The following is a 22940-nucleotide window of genomic DNA, read 5'->3' as shown; positions in this document are numbered from 1 at the left end:
GTACCTCTCTCAATACAAACACATCCCACGCACAGGCTTTAACACTGTCAGGCTAACGTCAAGGCAGCCCACTTCTACACAAACACAGACGGACACATACAAAGAACCTATGCCATACTCCTTGTCCAACTTTTCAAGTAACAAAACTCGAAGCCACTCCCCAACAGCACCCGTGTTGTGAATAAGTTGCAGAGCTTTATAATAACCTGTGTCTGCAACAGTGGAAGTAATAGGACCGAGCCTATGGACTGAGACAAGCAGCCATTTTATAATGAGGGATGGAGTCGCTGAGCCATACAGCACCACTCTTCCTGTTAGGATCCTTAAATTAAAGAAGCAAACGATGCGTGCAGCAAATTCTCGCCCCTAAATCTCCAGGGCTACCTTTCTCTGAGTGGAATCTAACTCCACTTTCTACCAGCTCAACTCTCATCTGCTCCACTGAATCGGCCCTGCTCTCAGAAAAGGGAAACGACTCACTGTCTTTGGTGTGTCACTGAATTGGAACTGTATTTATCTGCGGACCATTTTCATCAGTGTGGGAGAGCATTTACTTGTGCATTTCATCACCGAAATGTGCGGCACTCACGGCGCGGTTTCTTCAAACTCTGGAGTGTTTACCCCTTTACTTTAGATTGTTGGGCTCGTTGAGAACCTGGCAATCCAATTTCAGATGCCACCAAACACTTAGAATGAGACGCATGGAAATTTAAAGATGATCGTGACCACCTCTCAAGTGAGCTGAAGATTAGGAGTGAAGATGTAAATTGAACCAATTAGTTACGATGCCTGAGTTTCAGCTCAGTCGTCTAAAGGTCTGAAAGAGCAGCAGTGCTAACTTATTAACATACTTTAAGAGACTGTGTAGAATTTTTATGTGATCACAGATTTTATCAAATTATGATGCTGGCATAGGTTTAGTCAAAAAATGAGACACTTCTGGTAAAAATCGGTGCATGTGCTCCTTTTAGCTCTTTCTTAGTGTCCTCATGTCAGATACATGGGTTGCATTGGTGTCGCCAAAGTCAGAAAATGTCCAAGTCCAGCAGATCTAAAGGATAATTCTGGCAGAAAGACATTGTGGGTTTTATTTTTGTAGGCTTGGCCATTGTTTCTATTGATTGTTGTAATATTGCACTCACTGAAGTAAATGCTGAGAACTGGAATGAGAAACATTGATAAACAGAAGTTTAATGGGACAAAAATCAAGCCATCAGACAGTCCTACAAGGTTAAAACAAAGACCCTCGTTAGTCAGACTAAGTGCAAGTGACAATTCTCTCCAATCAGTGCTCTGCAGTGTTTTCACTTTACCTCTGAGGTATCAGGTAAGGTGGTACCAGAAAAAGTATATCAGGTACTATCCAGATCTTTTACTGAGGGTGAGCCGAGGCGAGCCATGCAGCGAAACCAAGTCATTAGCTGCAACCTGCTTCTTTCCCCGCTGAACATTGATTTAGTAATGTTGCCATGAGTTGAGGTTTTAATAATTACTTTTGTGAGTACACTGTTATCATAAGAAAGATGAAGGTTGAATCTAGGAGAATAAGATGAGTTGTAATAAACCAGAATAAACCAGAATCATACTTAAAATTGCATCGACAGCCTCACTAGCGGCTCTGTGAGGCTGTACTGCACAACGATGCTTTGAGCTAAACGCTAACATTGGCATACTGATACGCTCACAGTCAGAATGCTAACCGGCTGATGTTTAGCAGGTCCAATATTTAATATGATTGCTATCTTAGTTTAGTGTGTTAGCTTGCTTACATTTGGTAATTTACACTGAAAAAAATGCATGTTCACACCTAAGTGGGCCCTCATGTGTGGAGGTTTGATTTCTCCACTTTATTTGTTTTGGCCTCTGGGCACCACAGACATGATGGAGTGGAAGCATACTTAGTGTAGAATCTATCCAGCATAAAAAATAACAGCTGAGGGCAAACTGCAGATGCCCAGACTCAGCTGTCTTATGCAGCTACAGCTTCATGTTTTCTTAACTGGTGTGGACACGAGAGGAGGTTGATTACAGCACAAGGTGCAGGAGGAAGTTAGAGGAGCATGAATTAGATTTGATATGATCGTGTTTTTATGCTCTCTCATTGTCAGTTAGGTCTGGTCGGCTTATATTGGGTTGATTGAACCTAAAACAACAACAAAAGTGCAGCAAACTCGACACTTTCCGCTCTTACTCAGAGCAAACAGACCAAATTGTAGGTGTGAAGGACTTTGCAACCTGACCTGCACTCAATCCACTCTCCTTGCACCTTGTAGTAACAGGGAAAAGCTTCTTTTCATGAACACAAACAGCCTCTCCTCCAGCCTGAGCGGGATAAATCTACAGGCCTGTGGACTTACAGAAAATCTCCCAGCCATGCATCATAAACTCTGACGGCTCAAACTGAGGAGAAAGAGGCGAGAATGAAAATAAATGAGGTATAAACACACACTGGATAAATGCGCGCTTTCAAATCAGCATAAACACTGTTTTTTCATTATCAAATGGGCAGTTTAATTGGTGGCAGAATATATGCCGACACCCCGGCTGGTATGAAGAATCATATGACAGCTTTGACAGAGGGTCGACTCCTCCGCGATTTCTTTAGAGAAATGAGTTCCGCTGTTATGATTAGAATCGTAAACCAGGAGTCAACTGCCAGCAGGAGCCTGAAAACCGGCTGGCACCGTGCATACATATGGATTATGGGGAATTTGCATCTGTTAATCAAGCTTGTCGGAAATTATATAAATAACAATTGGCAATTACAGTGGATGAAACTAATTATCCACATTCTTTATTAAGCACTGTTTGGTAATCCCTCTAAAGATTCTCTATAGTGGCATCTATCCAACACTCACCCCTGCAGTCAGCCAGTCACGAGAAAGAAGAAATTGTTTTGCGTGTGTACTTCATCAAATCCTGATTGTCCCAGTTGGCTTGGACAGATACTTCATCTACTGTATGTGTGTGTGAGTTTAGTCCAAGATGGGCCTTAGAGAGATTCTCCACAGAGACAGGGATCTGCTACTGCACCTATAAAACGACTCACTCCCCTTGGAGGTTTTCATTCAACCTTGAATCAAAGTAGATTAAATGTAGCTTTTTTTTTGACAGATCAACAGTGAAAGTGTCAACAGATCTCTACAAAGCGATCAAAACTAGTTACGAATACAAGATTTGAACTACGTGTTTGCACAGCCCCCTCCACACTAAGGGTGACTGAAAAGCTCAAGTCAGAGGATGGATGTAAGAAATCTTCCAAGGCACTGAATATCCCATGGAGTTCAGTTAAATCAATCATTAGGAAATGGAAAGAGTGTGGCACAGCTGTAAATCTCCTTGAGCAGAATGTCCTCACAAACTGACTGAGTGTGCAAGAAGGAGACCAGTGAGGGAGGACACAAGAGACCAATGAGAACTCTGAAGGAGTTGCAAGCATTAGAGGCTGAGATTGGAGACACAGTTGATGGGGTGCATCAGCAGTCGCATCTTCATGGACGTTAAAGGGTCGTTTTCTGTTGACGACTGTGAAAAAAGCCACATTAAATCCACTTTGATTCAATGCGCTAAACAGTAAAGCATGACGACTTCCACAAGGAGGTGAATCCTTTTGATAGTCAATGTCCTGGAGCTCCTGCGGTGACAAAGGGACCCTCCGCACTGGCCCAAGAAAGCCATACATAATTTAGGTCAATTTATTGTGAGGCCACTTGGCGGCTGATGAGCTGCCGAGAAACGCAGTGACAAAACTGGGCCTCGAAGGGCAATAAACTATCCCGGCTAACAAGCCTCCTCTGGCAACGTGGAGCTCAGATAAACACACCAGTGTTGGCAGATCAAATGAAAGCAGACAAGAAGAAAAGTTTCATGCAAAGACGGTTGTTGGTAAAAGACACAGCTCATATGCTCTCACACACACATGGTGGAGACGTAAACGTGCTCCTGACGAGAGGAGTGCTGCATGAAAGCTGGAGTCAATGAGACTTACTGGAGTAGGCATGCACACAATTATATAATCAACACCATATTCTCTTGCACTCGTGAGTCATTTTGGAGATTTGGGGCTCTCTGCTGTTGCCTGCCATCCATACGGTATCTGTGCACTGCATCTCTTGGTGGAGCTGAGCCTTCGAAGGCATTCATAGTTTAATCAATTAAACACTGTCAAGTTGCTGGCTGGCTAACAAGCAGAAGGGGAAGGATGGGGTGGGGGTTGGAGGGGATAGGCCTTTCCTCTTCAAAAGAGGCTTGATTTGCTGTGATTTAAGCTCACAACTTATTCAGGGAAAAACTTAGGGTGCATTTTGTGGGATCTGTGGGAAATTCTAAGGTTTGTTGTGTTGCAGAATCAGAGGGAAAACAACATAAAAAGCTCCAAGCCAGAAAATCAACACATCTCTCTACTGAAGTGCTGAGCAGAGAGTCATCTTTGTGAAAATTGTCCCATGTGTGAGTCATCATGCCTTTACCCATGAGTGTCCAATTTGCATAACTACATTTGCAGCCACCAGGGAAAGTCTTTTTTGTCTAAGCTAAGTTCTGTCCCATCTTATTTCTCAGCCGTTCCAATCATTGCCAAGGGAAATACAGCGCTGCCATCATCTTACCGCTTGATACTGTACAAGGTTGAGAATTAAAGCTCTTTTATCTAAACAGCAGATTCCGGAGGGTCACGCTGCATCTTGCATTTCACACTTCTGCATCTATCACACCTTGTACTGTATATTCAATGACGTTTTTCAACCATCTGTTACCTGTAGGTGTTCCATACCAGCACACTTTATCCCTACAGAGAGGGTGCTATTCTTAAGAAAATCAAGTCCCCATTTCTTCCTGCGGGGAAGGTTAAAGTGGAGGTTTCAAGGCCATGTGACTGATCAAGTGGTGAGGAGTAACTTCCACTGACACCAGCCAAGAAAAGGTTGCTGGAGCTGCTTTAATACACCTCCGCCCCCAAGTAGGAACAGATGGTGAGTTTTGGCAGCGTTTTGTTGGCTGGAAAACACCCTTTTGATTGAGATGCCCATTCTTTTACATGTCTAAAAAATGATGTGAAGAGAGTAAACAGTGGAAAAAAAAAAGGACGGAAGCAGAGCCAGATTCTATCTTGCTATGTATGCAATGTCTTATAGACCATCTGGATGGTTCGCTTGGCTGTTCGGGCTTCACTGCACCAAGAAATCTCTGTAAAAGTCTGTACAAAGGTGCTTTTGCATCCACCCTTTTTCATTTATTTATCGGTGCATTAAAAAAGGCTGAGTGGGAAGATTGCAAAATTTGAAAAAAATCGGGAAATATTGCAAAGTTTTTCACACTGTGCTGAGGTGGAAAAGTTGTTGTATGGATGCAACAAGTGCAATGGTGTATAAATCATGACGTGCATGAAGCATGCGGCTTAAACATCCACTGAAGAGATGCAAAGTACCATCACATCTGTGTGCAGTGATGACAAGATTGTAACCGTCCTAAAGTCAATACATGAGATTGTGTTTTCCTCATTGTTTTTCACCACCTGAAGTTTGGCTGCTGCTCATTTAATCTAGTTGTGCCCTCTTCCTCTGGAGCGGTGTAATCACAGCCAACTGTTTATCTCCGTGAAGCAACTCCTAATAATGGCGTAAGAGTAGTGGACGGAAACAAGCAATCTGTCGTGTTTCCTTTTGCTGATTTTCTCAAAATTCAGTTAAAATTTGCATTGCATTTGGATGGAAACCTAACTAGGTTTACTCCTCATGCCATTCAGACAAACGAATGAATGCTGAATGCTGTTCGTATGTTTATTGTAGTGGTAGCTTCTTTTTAGGAGTAAATCTGAATCAAGAGTAAAGGCCTTTATTTGCTTGCTGTTCTACATTAAGTGCAGTAATCAGCTAATGGCCAACTTTGGTCACAAACCACAGGGCTCTTCAAGGCTGTGTTACAGTCACCATTAGCCTTATATTGGTAGTGACAGCGCATGTACGCCCGGGTTTCTAAGTGACTCCTGGTAGTGTGCCTTCTAATCCAGTAATTGGTAGAGAGAATGAGCGAGAGAGAGAGAAAGAGAGAGAGAGAGAGTGGGTACAGAGAACACACAGAGAGGATTGACCCTTTTCTCTCTTCTCTAATTAGCAGTATTAGACAAAGAGCCCTGGGAAAAGACAGATTGCATCCCATCTAGAGTGTGAGATCACTCATGTTGGAGTGGCCCTCTGAGTAAACTCAGAGCAATGTGCCAGCGTCTGAAATAAAGCCGCTAACCCAACACACCTCCTGTGGCTGTTGAAGGACGGGGGCAGAACCTCTGAAAACGTATCAACATCACTGGCAACAGAGCAGACATCGATGGGAAATAAAAATCAGTGAAAAAAACTATTTGTTATCTGCAGCACTTTTGTCTGAATAAATGGCCTGCTGTCATAAACAACAGACATAATGACAACTGCAAACGTTGGAGATGAATAGACTGTGATATGGTACAAAAAAGAAGAGACACATTATCAACAAACTAATATTAAATCCTTGTAAATAAAAAAAAATCATTGAATGTATTAATCTTTGAAATAAGGTACATACAATGATTATTTTATAAATGATTTTAATCTAATTCATTATCACTTATTAATAATATTAATCACCAACAATGACTTGCCATCACAATCATTCTAAAGATGCCATGATCACATACAAATGCTACATAATTAATTGAAAATAGGCAACGCGTGAAAAGTGTATAATCATTCTGGTGGCATGTTCCGGACTATACCACTTAACCACTAGCTTTTCCTGACTTTAAACAAATGGCATGCATAGCTTAATTAAAAAATAAAAAAATAAATAAATAAATAAAACATGCCCCTTAACCTGCATTAGCTGTCTGTTTAGCCACTTCTTAGCCACATCCCCTTCAACTTAATGGCTCATATGTTAGCAAACAGTTGTCTATTTGCACATCATAGCAGACGCAGAGCAACATTCCCATTCATGCGTCTGGTCATCTGATGAATGTAAGTCCAACATTCACTCTCTTTTTAGCTCTGTATTGGTCTCTTCAGTCTCCTGAGAAAAATATCTGGCTTTATAGTTGCTAAATGCTCCACTATGTTCACCAGCCGGTCTCTGACTGCGTCTGCTGTTTGCTGCCGGACGCGTACGTACAGTGAATTTATCAGAGCTTTTTCACTGAAAACAGCTGCCTGCTGTGGAAGTATGGCTCATGAGACTGACTGACAAGTGAAACTAAGATCAGCTAAAAGATGCTAAAACGCTCAGTGGAGATAATGCAGCTTTGACCATGCTTATATTGTAAATATTGACAAGGAATGTTTCATATCCATATACCAGGCGCCATTATGTTTCTGTTATCCATTTGCAATAGAGGCTGTCACCACCCAGTGCAGACTGTAGGCAAGCAGCATTACCTGTATACATACCCGTAACATTCTAAAAATTGAATTCTGATCAACAAATCCATTCACGATAAAGCTGTTATTGTTGGTATTTAATTAGGTTCAGTGTGTTTTACATGTGAGAAGAAATAAATGTGTGAGTACATAAAATCACACATTCATAAATCATTTTCGTCTCATGAATACAGCTGTTTCCCTGATCCAAAGCCCATGAGCTTTACATCAAGATTTAATGACATGAAACCCTTCAGATCTTTCACCCTGTAAGTGTGAGACTGAAAATGTATCTGCCCCAGAAAATACAGTGCGAGCAACACATCTCCCCTCTGCAAAGAATATGCTTTTGAGTTCACTCATTCTGCTTATGTGTAGCCAAGAGACGCAGGGCAATTTTCTGTGTTACGCAGAGGCAGTTACACTAAAAAAACATCCCTCTGCATGTCCTGCGTCAGAGCTTTTAGCGAGATAATTCTGGAAGGAAGATACAGTTGATCTGAGGACAAGAACTCTGCTGAAGGTGGCCTCAGCTCTGTAAAGTACAACAGCTATATGCACCACACAGATACATCTGAACCGAACCCTCTGAATATCTTAACAACATTAATCTAAGTTTAAGCTGGATAAAATACTGATGAGGCAAGACAAAATCACTGATGGACCGGCAATGGAATATTTTTATTATTATCCTCACCTCCCATGCAGAAACACAATGATTAAAAGAAAAGAAAAAAAAACATGGAGATTGGACTTTTCTTTTTGATGATCCCATATTGAAAACTGCTGAAGATGGTGCCCGGAGGCTTACGGCAGGATGGTACGGCAGCCCATACATACCAATGACATTGATCCCTGAGCAGGGCTCGTGAGACTGCTGAGACGGCCGTATGCACATTTTTATTCCGGTAAGAAAAGTGTGCTACATTCCAACATCAAGTCGCCTTAGCGCTGTTTTGATGAGCTGGTCGGTATTTGGGATGAGTGGGCCATTTCTGAGTCCTTCAGTTTTAAAGCAGCAGCTGCAGCAGACCGGGCTGCGGACCAGAGAAAAGGCCCTTTATTGTATTATGTAGCAGTGATCCAAAAAAGGACCCTTCACCGCTCCCAGGACCTTCCCCCAAGGACCCCTGGGTGCAATGTTCTACCAGGCCTTGAATCACAATGCACCGTGGCACTCGCTCCAGGGACCTGCTGGTCTCCAAACACTCCGCACTTTATTCTGTTATCCCCTCACACTGTCACGTACGGCCTTGCATGTGTGTGAGGGGCTGTTAATATTTCATCACATATTATTATCCACATTCTCCACCTGATGCAATATTTAACACATGTGCTCTGTATAACCAATGTTAGTTTTACTGCGGAGAAAGTACAGCATCACAGATCCGATGGACCTGTTTGCTGCTACTTTTTGCTGCTTTGGGTTACATGTTTCATGCATGTCATGGTTTATTTCCAAGTCTCTCTCCATTGAATGCTTCAAACATGCGAGAAATCTCTTACATATGTGTCTGTGAAAACTGTACTTTCATTGGAATGTATGCAAGTTAGCTTTTTGCTAAGCTAATGTTGATCAATAGGATGAAGGAGTCCTTCATATCTTGCAAAAGCAAAATGTCTGAGGTAAGGTACATACATTTTACAATTAGATAACCTGCACAGCAACACAGACACTAATCTTAGAGTGTGTTGCTTTCACTAGCATTTGTTAACAAGGTATCTGACAGCAGTGCTTCATGAAGCATATTAGTATGGATTAGCTTGTTATTATACCTAATTCATTGTTGCTGGTTGCTCAATATTTGCTACCAGAAAGAAACACAGTAATTGGTGGTGTAACATAACTGTTCGTGAATCAGATGTTTTTCAGTGGTCTCTGCAATAATTCCATCTATGTTTGTCGTTTCTTGCGCTGTACCTGCGCTTTATGACGTCCAACTGAGGGCTAGTGGAAAGATGATTTTCAGCTTTGCTTCATCAAAGTTTACTTCTTTTAATGAATTAGTCTTTGTTTCTATTTTAAAACACTCGCAAAATTAACCACATCCCTAAAGAGCTGACACAAAAAAGTGCTTGAAGCGGGTCGGTTTGTATTGTTTGCGTTCTTGCTTTGAATGAAACTGTATTCAAAACCACTCAATTGCGTTTGCCAGTGTTGAAAAGGCAATATTGAGATTACATTTTACGTAGCAAACTTGAGAGATCAGAAGTGCTAATTTCCATCTTTTGTGTGATGAATGCTGTGTTTCCTTATATATCCTGGTGTGCGATGACTGCAGTGCAAAGCCTCTACAGTGCCACTGGGCACCATGACCCCTGTCATTTCATGGTTTCCACGTAAGAGGCAGTGTCAGCAAGCAGACACTCTCTTTACACAGACTCATAATGAAGGTCAATCTGAGGCCGTCGCTCTCCGGAGTCTCAGCAGGGGAGCTACTGTTTGTCCCCGACATGTCACAGACACACAAGGCGAACACACAGCTACCACATGTAACAGGCAAACATATACAGGCTTACACCCAGACACATGCATGCAAATATGAAAATGATAAACATGCATGCTCCCAGTGACACAAAGCCAGCTCAGCACAGCTGCGGCTCTATTTGAAATGTGTATGGCCATCCAGGCAGAAGAGGTCGTTTCCCAGCATCACTCATGGGTAAAACCTTTGAACTCTCTGTCTGTCTCTGTCTGTCTCTCTCATTCCCTGCGTCTCTCTTTTGGCCTTTCCCTGAGCGCCTGTTAGTGCCACCATCACGACCCCTTCATGGCTAAATGTAGACTTCAAGACGTTAAAATCCGAACCCATTTTAAAGTCCAGCTGAAGCAGTGCACCTCTTCTGTTACGCCTTTCTTCAGAGACCAAAAAAAGTTCATCCCATAATCTTCATCAATCAGTCGTTAACTATAACTATTAATTAATCAATTAATAAAAAAGGGTCCATGTTGAATTTTGATAAAAGTTAGCATCAGCAAACAAAATCATACTTTCAACTTGTGTCAGTCCATGTTTTTGCCAGGTCATCCATGCCCCCCCTGCAGTGGCTCCATGACCCACCAGGGGGGCCTGTCCCCCAGTTTGAGAACCACTGAGCTAATGCCAGAAGTGTCATCCCCCTCACAAATCATGTCAAAGTGGTTTTTGTTTTTTAAAAGTAGTCAAGTGCTGAAAGGAAGAAAAGTGGTCTTTGGGGATGTGTCATAGATGCTCAGTTAGTCCCCAAGACTCTGAACGGGCATGAAGACAGTGTGTGTGTGTGTGTGTTTGTGTGTGTGTGTGTGTGTGTGTGTGTGTGTGTGTGTGTGTGTGTGTGTGTGTGTGTGTGTCTGAGCCAGCAGGTGCACCAAGACTCAATGTATAAAAACGCCGTTAAAAACTGTACCTGATGCTGCATTCATGCAATCCCTGACTCAGAATTGCAACTCAGAGGTTGATGTGAACTTTTTCTTACTTCACACAACTGACAGCATTTTGTTAGCAGTGGCATTGGCCAATAAGAAGCACATCATTTTGCATCTAAACTGACCAATGGTGACATTCGCAGGTACATTTTTAGGCTTACTAGCTAAGCTTTTTCTTCACTTTCAGTTTTCTGTTACATTTGGTTTCGGCAACAAAACTACTGGGTCAGTCTTTAGGAAAAGATCAAGGTTTGAGTTAAAACAGACCCTTTCTCAATGTTGACCACGTGATGAAAAGGCTAACTTCTCCGTTTTTTACATATTTTTCCCATCTTTTCCCAAGTCACAAAACTGTGACATCACAAGAACAGAACAGTTGCAATGATGGTCCTGAAGCAACATAATTATTAATTATGACAGGAACAACATCAACACGGCGACGTCAGATCATGGCTCTATAGTCAGTGTTTGGTTTGTCTGTTCTGGTCATCTGCAGAAACATGGCAGTACAACATGACACTGGAAGAAGGACCCCCTCCCTCTGTACATATAAAGAGCTCATTCAGTGGTTACAAAAACAAAACAGTTCTTATTTTCATGTGAGTACACACTAATGTGTGAACATGATACTCCACTTCTGCCAATAGATCACTCTAAGTGTCACACCCTGGACCTTTAGGTCAAGTTAAGCATAACTTGCACTAACTAGCTTTATCATAGATATTTAGCGATGTAGCTGTGTTGTTTTAGGCTGTTGTGTAAACTGTGAACTGGAATAAAATAACCTTTGTGAATAGAAGTTCTAGTTAGCTGGCCACACTGACTGTCGTCTCAGTATATAGTGTCACTCAGTGGTTTCCTCTGTAATGAGCAGCAACTTGAGAATCTTCCAAATCATTGTCATTATTCATTATCACTGGCAGATGTGGTGTTGTACGATTGTAATTTTCACACCTATATAATGCTGCATATTGCTTTGTGGGTTTGTGAGCAGAAAGTAGTGCCATTTGGTTGGTTGGTTGGTGCAAATTTTAATGCATATGTATAAGAAGCATATTTTTCACTTAGGGCACTATACACTGTATAGTCAATAGAGACACAGCCAGAGAATCGCCATAATTTAAACTTGTAGATGCACATACAGGGACACCATCATGAAACAAAAAAAAAAATCTAGAATATACATTTAATTCTTATTGATGCAGATTTTATAGATTTGCAATTTACAGTGATTAACACATCTCTATGCTGCAGCAGAAAAAGAACATGGAACTTAATTCAGATGTACCGTGTCTTACTGTCAGTATGAATGACAACGCAGGATTGAAGCTCGAGGACAGAAAAAAAAGAGAAAATATTTACAGAGCACAGAGAAAGACCAGAGATGGAGTAGCTTTGTTTTTCTGGCAGGCCTCGGGCAGCCTTCAATCCCCACAGCAGTGAGACAGAAGCAGTTGATGGGAAATACAGTAGCTGAGGCAGTTTACATCATGTGAGCGTGGCCCTGGACACACGGATGACGTGGAAACAGAGAGCCTGGAACGCTCATTAGTATCCTACAAACCGTAACACATAAAGCCTTTTTGCTTTCAGCATCAGCTGCTGTTTGTTCTCTTTGTTCAATTATCAATGTCCACAGTGTTGCTAAATTCATGTGCAGGGTTTTTTGCTGCAGAGAGCTGCACTAAAGCACATGAAAACATCTCTCAGGAGGGATCAGGTTTGAGGGAACTCTGGGTAATGAGCTGGAAAACCGCATTGATAATGCTGACCGTCACTCGCCGCGCTGACGTGAATGTGTCAGGCTCAATAAATAATGTGTGAAGTGTGGTCCCAATTTTGTGGATGCTCCCCTCGCTGACCCTCGAGCTGGTCTATATCTCACTGAGGCTGTTTAATTATGTAAACTTATGGCCAGAGAGCGAGAGGAAGGCTTGTGTTAGGTAATAAAGTGAACAAAGAAATCACCTCAAACAAACAAAAAGCACTATCTCAGGTGCTCGATAGCTGTTTTTGGTAACCGCTCCTAATGATGTTACATCTTCAAATGTCGACAGAGAGTTCCTGCCTCACAAATAAACCTGAAAAACTGAAGACAAGCACGCATATTCGGAAAATATTCTCAGCCCAACAATCGAAGCAGAACTTGAGACTCTAAAATGGATTTCCCTCTACAGCAAAGATAAGGCCAACCTGGGAAACAAGCTATGCTCGAGTTTGGGAGACAGAGCAGATATCAAAGAGAAATGGAGGGATAGTTGAAAGGCCCATGAAAGATAGAGGGAAGGACGCACATCAGTATGACAGCCTATTTGGAAAATTGATGCTGTCGTACTGCCGCCGTGTTCCTCTCGCTTCCATGCGAAAGAGCATGTGGTTAGAAACCGGGCTGCGTGAGAGCAAGGGAGGGGCAAGGTTGATTGTTGGTTCAAGGAAAGCCCCTGCATTGAGAAAACGGTCTTATTTTGGCAGCTGTGACCCACTTTTACACATTCATGCTTGAGCTATGATATGCGCGCTCACACACGTACGCGCACCCACACGCCCACACATGCTGCAACGCATCAGTGAAGAGGAAAACAGAGGCATCTGGAAAAGTCGTCCTCTGGGAGGCATTGACATGATTTGCGGGGGCTCGCTACGTTTCCCATAACTTTGGTAGCGCAGCTCTCTGCTAGGTGGCTTCTCAGCGCGTTTGCTGTGGCAACTGATGGCTGCACGACTAATTGGCAAAACACATGAGCAGGCCGGGATTGTACTGCACCGTAATGTAAGGAGGCATGTGAGACCACACAATGTATAAATAATTGCACATTAATGTTTAACTCTAGTTTAAGTGTCTCCTCAGGAGTGAGTGGGAGCGTTTAAGTTCCCTGAGGCTCAGCTGGAGCTGAATCGACAAACGTCATCCTGGACGTTATGGCCTTGTTTGTGCTTTTAGAATGTTTCTGAATTTCATAACATATACTGCAAGCTCAGGTTATTGTTACTTAGGAGCTCTGAGCGAATGAAAAAAACATTTCAAGGTGCACATTTGTGATGTGTCCCTGGTTTCCAAGCCCCCGTGCGTCAGATTTGAAAAAACTGTGACCGTGGCAACCCCAGACGTGGCACATGTGAGAGGGGCTGAAGGAGTAACTGACAACATGAAATAGGATGGCATTAATCTGATCACAAACACCAGCTGTAAACCATTACTTACAGAAGAAAAACGAGATCACAGATGCTTTGAACAAGACTGCTGAGGCGTTTTTTCGTCAGCACAGTGTCTTAATGGGAATAAATTAGCCATTTAAAAGTGTGCTTCACATGCTGATGCCTCCATGTGGGAGCCAGAATTCCCACAATGCTTTGAAAAATGTGATTTTCGGTTCCTAATGTGATGTCAGTGGACTGCTCGCAGTGAGGTGATGATTTCCAATTCTGTGAAGCCTTTTAATCAAAGGATATAAAGTGACAAGAGGGCAAAAGCTTATGACTTTTGTGGTGAGGCAACGTGGCTGGTGATGAAATGCTCCACTATGTTTCTAACTTTGTCTGTGATTGCTGTGTCAGGAAATTATAAAAGTGGAGGTGCGGGCCCACAATACACAACGCTGAGAAATACAAACAAGCTGAGCGGAGCTGCAGCTGGGTGATAATTCGCTGTGGGTTCATCACTCTAAATGAAACCTGTCATGTTACACAAAGTCATTTGATCCTGTTAAAGACTCCCTCTGATGAAAATCTAGTTTTTAACTTGTTAAAATGTCCATATGGTGTTTTTTACTTGCTAAAAGACCAATGACAGTCTCACAAATGGATTCAGTTAGCCAGGGATCATACAGAACAATCCAAAAGGAACCAGTCCCATCAACTCGCAGTGTGGGGTATCAGAGGAGAAGCCAGGTGAAGCTACCTATCAGTGTTTTGCAACATCTTCTGCAACCCGGGAGTTTATTTCTCTCGGGTTTGATTCATTGACTGCGTCCAAACAAATCTGCAGCGTGTTAGATTATGTTAGCCAGCGCTAGCCTGCCAAGTTACATGATGATTCATATCAAATGCTGAAAGGACAATTTTATTGTTTAGGGTTGCTTAGAAAGTTAAACCTCGCTCAACAGTTTGTCAAACAGGGAAGCGGCTGTTGAGGCTTGTGTGTTTGATGAGCAGCGTCAGATATGCTGCTTAGATATGCACATACTACATGAAGACAGAGGTTACATCTAAAGCAATGATGGGATTTTCTTTCATGGAAAAAATGTCCAAATATGTATATTTGATGAGCAGTGATAAGTTTCTAGGGGTTTAGGCTTGACAAACGCTGGACATGGCTGGCAGGCACTGAAATAAAAAGCACACGAAAGAGGCAGTCCAAACAAAAAGCCAACATCAACTTCAAACCAAGAGCAAAATGCAAATGTCTTCGCTGTACCCACACTGGGAACAAAGTAGGAAAGCACAGAGAGATCAGGACATTCTGGCCACAGGTAGAGCCGAGAGCCTTCCTTAAATACCCCAGCGCTAATCAGCCTGATGCGCGCCAGGTGTGCTGCTGATTAGGCGGAGCCAGCTGAGTGCAGGGACACACCCAGCTTCAGACGGACAGAGGAACAGACAGACAGACAAATAACACTCAGGGAAAAGGGAAACACTAGGACAAGACAGGTTAGAGGAACTTTAATATGGAAATATTTACTGGTGTTCAAAAGCTAGCTAAGAAAATTCGTTTTGGGCACCAGCCTATCACATCTGAGCCACAAATTTCTTTTTGGTGACGATTACTCTTTGAAAGAAAGCTTCCAATTCCTATATGAGGGTACCATTCCCCAGACACGCACCACCATTAACTCCCATTCATTATATTCTACAAAGCAGCGCTACAGTAATAATCATTTATAGTCCCAACCACTGAGCTCTCTGAATATATGGCCCTGATCAAAAGCCAACATTGAACATCAAATAGGCTCATTCAGTTGCAAGTCTGGCTGTAAATTAGTGAGACATAGCATGCCAACGCTGGTGCCAGGGACAGGAGCTGGGACAGGATTTTAGACTAACAAGACAGTTATGGGAAGTGATGACAGCATGTTGGCAAGTGCCATTGCTCCAGACCTGACCCACTATTCATTTTGAGGAGGCAGCCGGCAAACAGATAAAAGCTATGAGAAATATCGACGGGGTTAAAATGTTTTAGCGCTTTCATAAGTGATTTAATGCGTTCAGCGGGTTTCATTTGGCATTAGCACAACATGCAGACAAGAGAATGTGCATATTATTCACTTTTATTGACAGGATATGAGGCTAAAGCAGCGATACATGACACAAGGAACACCTCTTCATCTTGTCCTTTCTGGGAGGTGTTCTGTTTCTGCATTACTCCGCCCAGCTCGACACTCCACCCGTCCAAAGCCTATAGCTCAACGTGTAGCCCTGTGGGCAGAAAGAAAAAAAAAAACGTAGCATTATCAGAAATTCTTGACAAAGCACTTTCAGAGTAGGACTTAACAGCACGCATAGTTAAACTCAAGGGAACAGTTTCTCTTAAAAGCTCTTGTACCAGCTCCGGCTCTTTCTGCAATTTGGGAAGCACAGTTTTCAAAAGAAATTGGGTCATGGTAATGGCAGAAGAACATGGCATGTATAAAGGATCGGCCCCTGGAGAGAGAGCACGAGGAGTCAGGAACAATGGCGGCCTGCTCCAATGCGACCGTGTTTCATTGCTTTGTCAGTGCTGTAACAGCAAAGTCTTGTCAGCTGAAAAACTGGTATGCCTCAGCCTGCCTTCCTCTTTCCCACATTTAGGTAATGCGTATCATCTCAGGGCAACGAGTGGGCAAGGCACTGATCCTGGGTCATTTCATAAACAAATAAGAAGCTTAAAGTGTTTCTTCCTCTAATGATTGTGAAGTTCAGAGCTTTTCTGGATGAAAAAGGGTCTTTTGGTGGTCATGTGGAAAAAAAGGAGAAATCCAAGGCACTCTGAACGTGTCTGAAGCCTTTATTCTGCATGACCAGTCATAATTGCAAGCTTAAAATTACAGAGGGGGGGGGAAAAAGAGATCCAAGGCACTGAAAAAATCAGTTAAAAAGCCTTTCTTCTGCTCAGCTGCTCACTGTGAAATTTTTAAATTATAACTGTGACTACACAAACAGAAATGCAGAAGCTTTTTAACTGATTTTAGCAGTGCCTTAAATCTTACTTTAACTTGATAATAAATAAGTCTCAGAAGTGCCGGGCTGTATCGAGAATAGAATAGAACAGAATGGGCGTAACAGGCCTTTATAAGGAGTATATGAATACTTAATATTGGTTTATAACGGACTAGTGTATTATTATTCTAACCTATTAATATGTGTATTATTACACACATGAACAAATCCTTACAGGGTGTTTATAGTCTGTTGTAAAACACTGAACAATAAGAGTTAATTTGCACTGAAACTATCTTTTCCAGTATCTTACTGATGAATGGAAGGCTGGATATTGAACCGTCGTTGCTGAGTGCATTCCCATAATGCATAATGGTTTTACAACAGCTGTTTGAAATGCATCTGGGAATATGTCTGTTGGCAGAGATGTATTTACAATCTGCAGGACTTGAAACACTGTCAAACACCTGCTTTCAAAATGCTGCAAGTATACACATGAGGTGGACGAGTTAGACTCAGTGACAGTCTTGCAGAGCTCAGGTGAATCTTCCCATGATTCCATCTGTTTCGCAGTGTTTCTTGGGGTCATCTACGTTCACATAAGCAGCAATGCTGGCTCTGATTGAGCTTATTTTGTTACTGTAGAATGAAATGCAAGTTCTTCCCAGTTTGATGCAGAGAACTGTGAACGGGTGGGGGGCAGTGCCAAGCAGCTGGTCAATAGAGGAGAGTAATATTCTAGAGTTCCCAGCATTCTCTGTAATAATCTCGGAAAAGTAATCCTGTCTTGCCAGATGTACTGCTTTGTTATAGACAGTCATGGCTTCTTTGTGTATATTACAGTGAACTGTGAGCCCAGTTTTCCTCCATTTTCTTTCAGCTGCTTGACAAACCCTCTTAATCTAATTAACACTGTTATTGTTAAACCACGGGGAGATTCTGTCAGTCGACCTCTTTTTAACCTTCAGTGGAGCAACAGTATTTAAAGTATATGACGTGGTATTGTTGAAATGTACAGCGGTGTCATTCAAAGAGCAGTCAGCATTGTGTGTGACTGTTACCATGAGTGGTTTCATTCACATGTGTGAGTTCAACAGAGTCAGGGATACCAAGTGTGATCGGCTCTGAGAATATAAACGCAGATGAATGTCATCATGGTCGATACAGTGTAATGATGGTAATTCTGGTTTGATTTCAAGAGCAAGATATTCAGATGAAGTAAGTTCACTCAGGTCAATGTCATTAGACACAGACCGTGCAGAAAAAAATGGCTGCAGTCCATTAGTAATGCCAGTTTCATGGCAGTATCTATTTGAATTTTGCTAACAGTAGCTAACATTAGCCACCAGAATTGTTGAAATTGTTATTTAGTGCTTTTTGTGGATGAAAGTTGCATAGTTCAGCTTTACAAATGCACATATAGCTACTTAAAACCACATTACAGTGTGTTCTAAACCAGTTATTAATTGTTCATATCATGCTTATAAATGATAGATTGGGGGGTGGTGGGGGTGAAGATAGACAGAATGTATGATGAAAATAACGCAACCGAAATCCATCTTAATCCATACAATAACACCACCAGGAATGACACCCACAAGAAAAAACTCCAGATCCAGTAATTACACCAAATGCAGCCTCATGCAGGATGTATCCTCAATCATGTTTATTGCAGGAACAGAAATGGACCTGAAACATTAATGGAGCATCATCCCCGCTGGTCACAAACCACAGCACACAGATGTAGAAGACCTGCTTTAAAAGCATTACCTTCTAGCTTTACATTTTGGCAGCTTATAGAGCAGATTTAGCTCGTGTGTGCATTTGGAAATACAGTCAATCATGAAGGAGGACGTCAGTAAGAAGGTGTCTATGCTTTGCACCACTGTGTGCTTTTATTTGATGTTTGGCTTCTAGCCCTCGTCCATATGTCTCAAAGCACATCTATATCTCATGTTGAAGTCCCAGAGAAGAGTTCAGTAGTGAGTTTAAATTTTTCATCACAACAAGTATGGATGGCATCGTAAAACATGGTTACCAAGCAACTGCTTCTCAGCCTCCCAATCAGCGGCGTTGTTGGTTTCAGATTCAGACACAAATATCATCACGCTCTCTTTTCCTCCTCTGCATGTCACTCAGTGTGCAAAACATATAGTGAATGGATTCATTTGGTGCGTAGTAAATGAAAAAAAACAAAGTGTTTTTGATCAAGAAGTCTTTCAGTTTAGGCTCCTGAAGGACAAATCTATTTCCGAAGTCAGTCTCTCAACTTCAGCCTCATGTGCTGAAGGTGTATAAGCCATTCAGGAGATACTGTAAGTTTTATAGGAAAGGCTTAGACTTTAAATTAGGATCTTTTGGTACCCTAACCTGCTGCCAGTCACACCACTGGTGATAGTGAAAAAAGATGCTTATGCAAAGCATTTTTTTCCCCCTACTGTTCCTGTCAGGGAGCTTTTGAAATCCCTTTTCTAATGAGAGCTGGCATTCCACCTTCCTTCAGTATTTCCTCCGGAGGGGAAGCAGGGAGGGTTAGCGACAGAGGGATGACAGCAGTGAAAGTGCCGCAGTCAGGAAAAGTCCTCTGCTCTCGTCTTATACAGAAGCCATACTTGGGTTTTGAGATTTGTTTGTTTTATAAACAATGTCATATGATCGCGAGGCGACGGTCGGCCGTGTGACCTCCGTCTTCAGCAGCGATATATGATCTGGCACCACTGGCTGTTCCTGCAAAAGCTCTGACAGGCGGTGCTGATGGAGGTGCATTCAGGCGCTTTTAAAGGTCCCGTAATAATCACTTTTTCTTTTGTTTTTCAATTACACAACAGCACAGAGAGGATCATTTTCTTTGTATATGTACACAAATGTAGTTTCTAAAACAACTTTACACTGTGTTTTTTAGCAAACTAACAGAGGGGAAATGGCGCATTTGTTGGGGACTTTCAGCTGCGGATTAATACATAATTGGTGCTCTAGTGAGTATTTACAGCAGCAGGGCGGTGGATGTGGGAATGAGTCAAAATAAACTAGTGTGTGTGCTCATGGTAATGAAGGAACATGACACCCAGTGCAACAATGTTCTTCACTGATGCGTTTTTAACAATATTGAACAACGGTGCAGCTCTATAATGGCACAGAGGAATAAGATACATCAGGCTTTGATGCACACACAAGGCTGGTTAGTAGATACATTCATTGCTGGTTTGGCTCTGTACCACTGCCGGCTGGTGACTCAAATAATTGGGGAGGACAGGAGGAAAGCAAACCCACGGCATCATGTTATCTTACACTAGCTGGCTGCTTACCTCTACCTTCTTTTGTTCAATGAACGATTAAGGAGTGTAACAATGGCCCGCAAGATTTCCTCTAAACACCATTAATCCTGTTGTTTTCAGATTAACCAAACAGGCTTAATGCAGAATATTGAGTATTTATCAAGTGTGTAGATATACAGGCCTAAAATGTGGATCACAACAAACTAGAGCTCAAATGACAACAGTAACATGCAATTAGTTGCCAGTTTGAGCTAATAGGGTCTATTATTACAGCAATTCAGAAAAGCCCGCTTTTCAGGGTATAAATACAGTTGTTGTTTTTTTTTAGAGAGAGGTTTATGGGCATTTTGGAGGCTGTGTGTGTTGTTGAATTGTACTGCATTACATTCAGAGGTGTTTCTAGTATTTAAGTCTACCCTCACTGACACAAATAGGTTGGATAAAACATTATAAACAGCTCTCACTATGTGGAATACAATGCAGTCAACAGCTAGAATTTGTTGCACAGTTCCAAGATTTAGCTCGGTGTACCTCATCAACTGAGTGACAGCAAGAGAGAAGAGGGACACTTGTTTCAGTTGAAAGAAGACGTCCCACAAACTGTTCCAGCTGTCGTTAGTTCACTTTAATTACTCGTCCTCTGCGGCGCTGTGGACTTCTTGGATGAACAACTGCAGCTTCATGACCGCTGTGGCTTCGCGTGTGTGTGTGTGTGCGTGTGTGCATCTTTCTGCTTCACCATGAAGGTCACACAGTCTTTGGCCTCGAAATCATTGTCCGGGAATCTGGAGAAATCCATTTGGCCTCTTCACTTCTTCACTAGTGCAAGAAGCTGGGCGGTGTGCAGTCAAAGTTCTCTGCTGCGGTGCAGTCTGTGTCATCGTGATGCACAGTTATTTTTAAATGTCGTGGGCCTTAGAGAAGAAAAGTAAAGCGAACATCCTCCACGCCACTGTAGTCGCGCCGTGGGTCCAGCCTGGACAGCTGAGGCAGTGAGGCCTGAGGCTGTGCCAGCAGAGCAGAGCTCTCCATCCGCTCCCCGACGGCATCCTTCCACTGCCGTGCCCCCAAATCCAAATCCTGAAGTCCTTCAGGGCGACTACAACAAGATGTTATATTGGCTAACTCAAGTAGCTATTGCTCAGTGAAAAATGAATCTGAAAAAAGGAAATCTGGACTGGATGAAAAGCCTAAATGAAATGTAAGATTGGTTATGAAGGATCTCCTAAACTGCTACTAAAATGACAACTAAATCTGCACAGGTAGAATAACTGCAGTGCTTTGTCCTGATTGGCTGTCACTATAGGCCACTAGTCCAAGCTGGGGACACACTATGTGATTTTAAGCTTGATTTTAATCCTGATTTGGCGATGGCCATTTTCAGCACAACTCTGCAATTACTTGCAACGAACAGGGCAGGTCATCGTGGACAGTTGGCACATAGCAGCTTTAATTAGTGTGTTCTCACCTCCTGACCTGCTGAGTGCCGACTTTCCAGTTCAAATACGGCAAACTGGCCTCACTGCAAAGATTTTTAGTCACACTTTGAGGCAAGCACATAAACAGATCATGCCCAAGTCAGCAGTGACTTCAAATTAAACAGAGTGATAGTCATCAGACAAGGCTAGTTACACTGAAAAAACTGACCATACAAATGAAAAGTCCTCCGAGTCTTTCACATGAGAAGTGAAGCCTCAACTCCCAACAGGGAATTTAAGTCAACATGGCTGACTTTTCAATAGAGGAGGAAGGACTTAAAGCTGCATAAAGTCATTTCTTTTGCCACTTCGGTGCAGTGAAATAAGCTAAAAACACATCATTGTCATATTATCACTGCATAGCATTGTTTTGATAAACATGTTGGCAACCAGTTCCCTGTTCACACATCTTGCCGACACAGAGCAACTCTAGCATTGTTTGGAGTTGTGTTTGTGTCCATCTAACAAATTCAAGTCCAATATTCACTCTCTTTTAGCTCTATTTTGGTCCCTGCCAACTCCAGAGAAAACTGTCTGGCTGTACACCTGCTAAATGTTCCACTATGTCGCGAACTGTATCTGTTGTGTAGAGCTAAGCAGGTAGCGTACAGTCGGTTTATCAGAGCTACTGGGCTGGAAACAGCTGCATGCTGCTGGAAATAAGGCTTGTGAGAGCAGAGCTGAGGGCTAGAAAACCAAAACAGCTGGCTTTTGAATTGGGTAATTCTCAGTGGATTCATCATCACAAAGGACCCTTTTCACATGACATAATCATTTGACCACTCTTTCGGTATAAAAATATTTATTGGCGCAGCTTTGACGAAATGACAAATTGATGTCAGTTGCGTGATTCAACATTTTCCCGATCTTAGTAATGATGATACAGAACAGTTTCCAAGTCTGTGCAAAAATGAACTTGGAGCTCTCTCTGCTGAGTACACAGCTCACTGTGCAGAACTCTTTCAAACATCTATTACTTATTCTTTATTTATGTCTTTTTTCCCCCTCTGCTTTCCATGCAAATCATAACACAAAATCAGGACTGCAGTATGAACTGTAAATTTTGCTTTAGTCTCAATGTACAGAAACACATTCTAACTAGCACAGGTGCATCACAAATCTGCTTCTGGCTTTTGTTTTCCCTTGATTGTTGCTATCTATGTTTGTCTGAGAATGTTCATTTATTCCCCAGCTTTTCTGCATTTCAGTCTTTCCATTGTTCCACATGTTATCTGTATATAAAGAAGAGCATGAATTCCTCCAAGAG

The sequence above is a fragment of the Chaetodon auriga genome, chromosome 20, assembly GCF_051107435.1.
Source record: "Chaetodon auriga isolate fChaAug3 chromosome 20, fChaAug3.hap1, whole genome shotgun sequence".
Lineage (NCBI taxonomy): Eukaryota > Metazoa > Chordata > Actinopteri > Chaetodontiformes > Chaetodontidae > Chaetodon > Chaetodon auriga.
Note: the sequence above shows the minus strand (reverse complement) of the source record.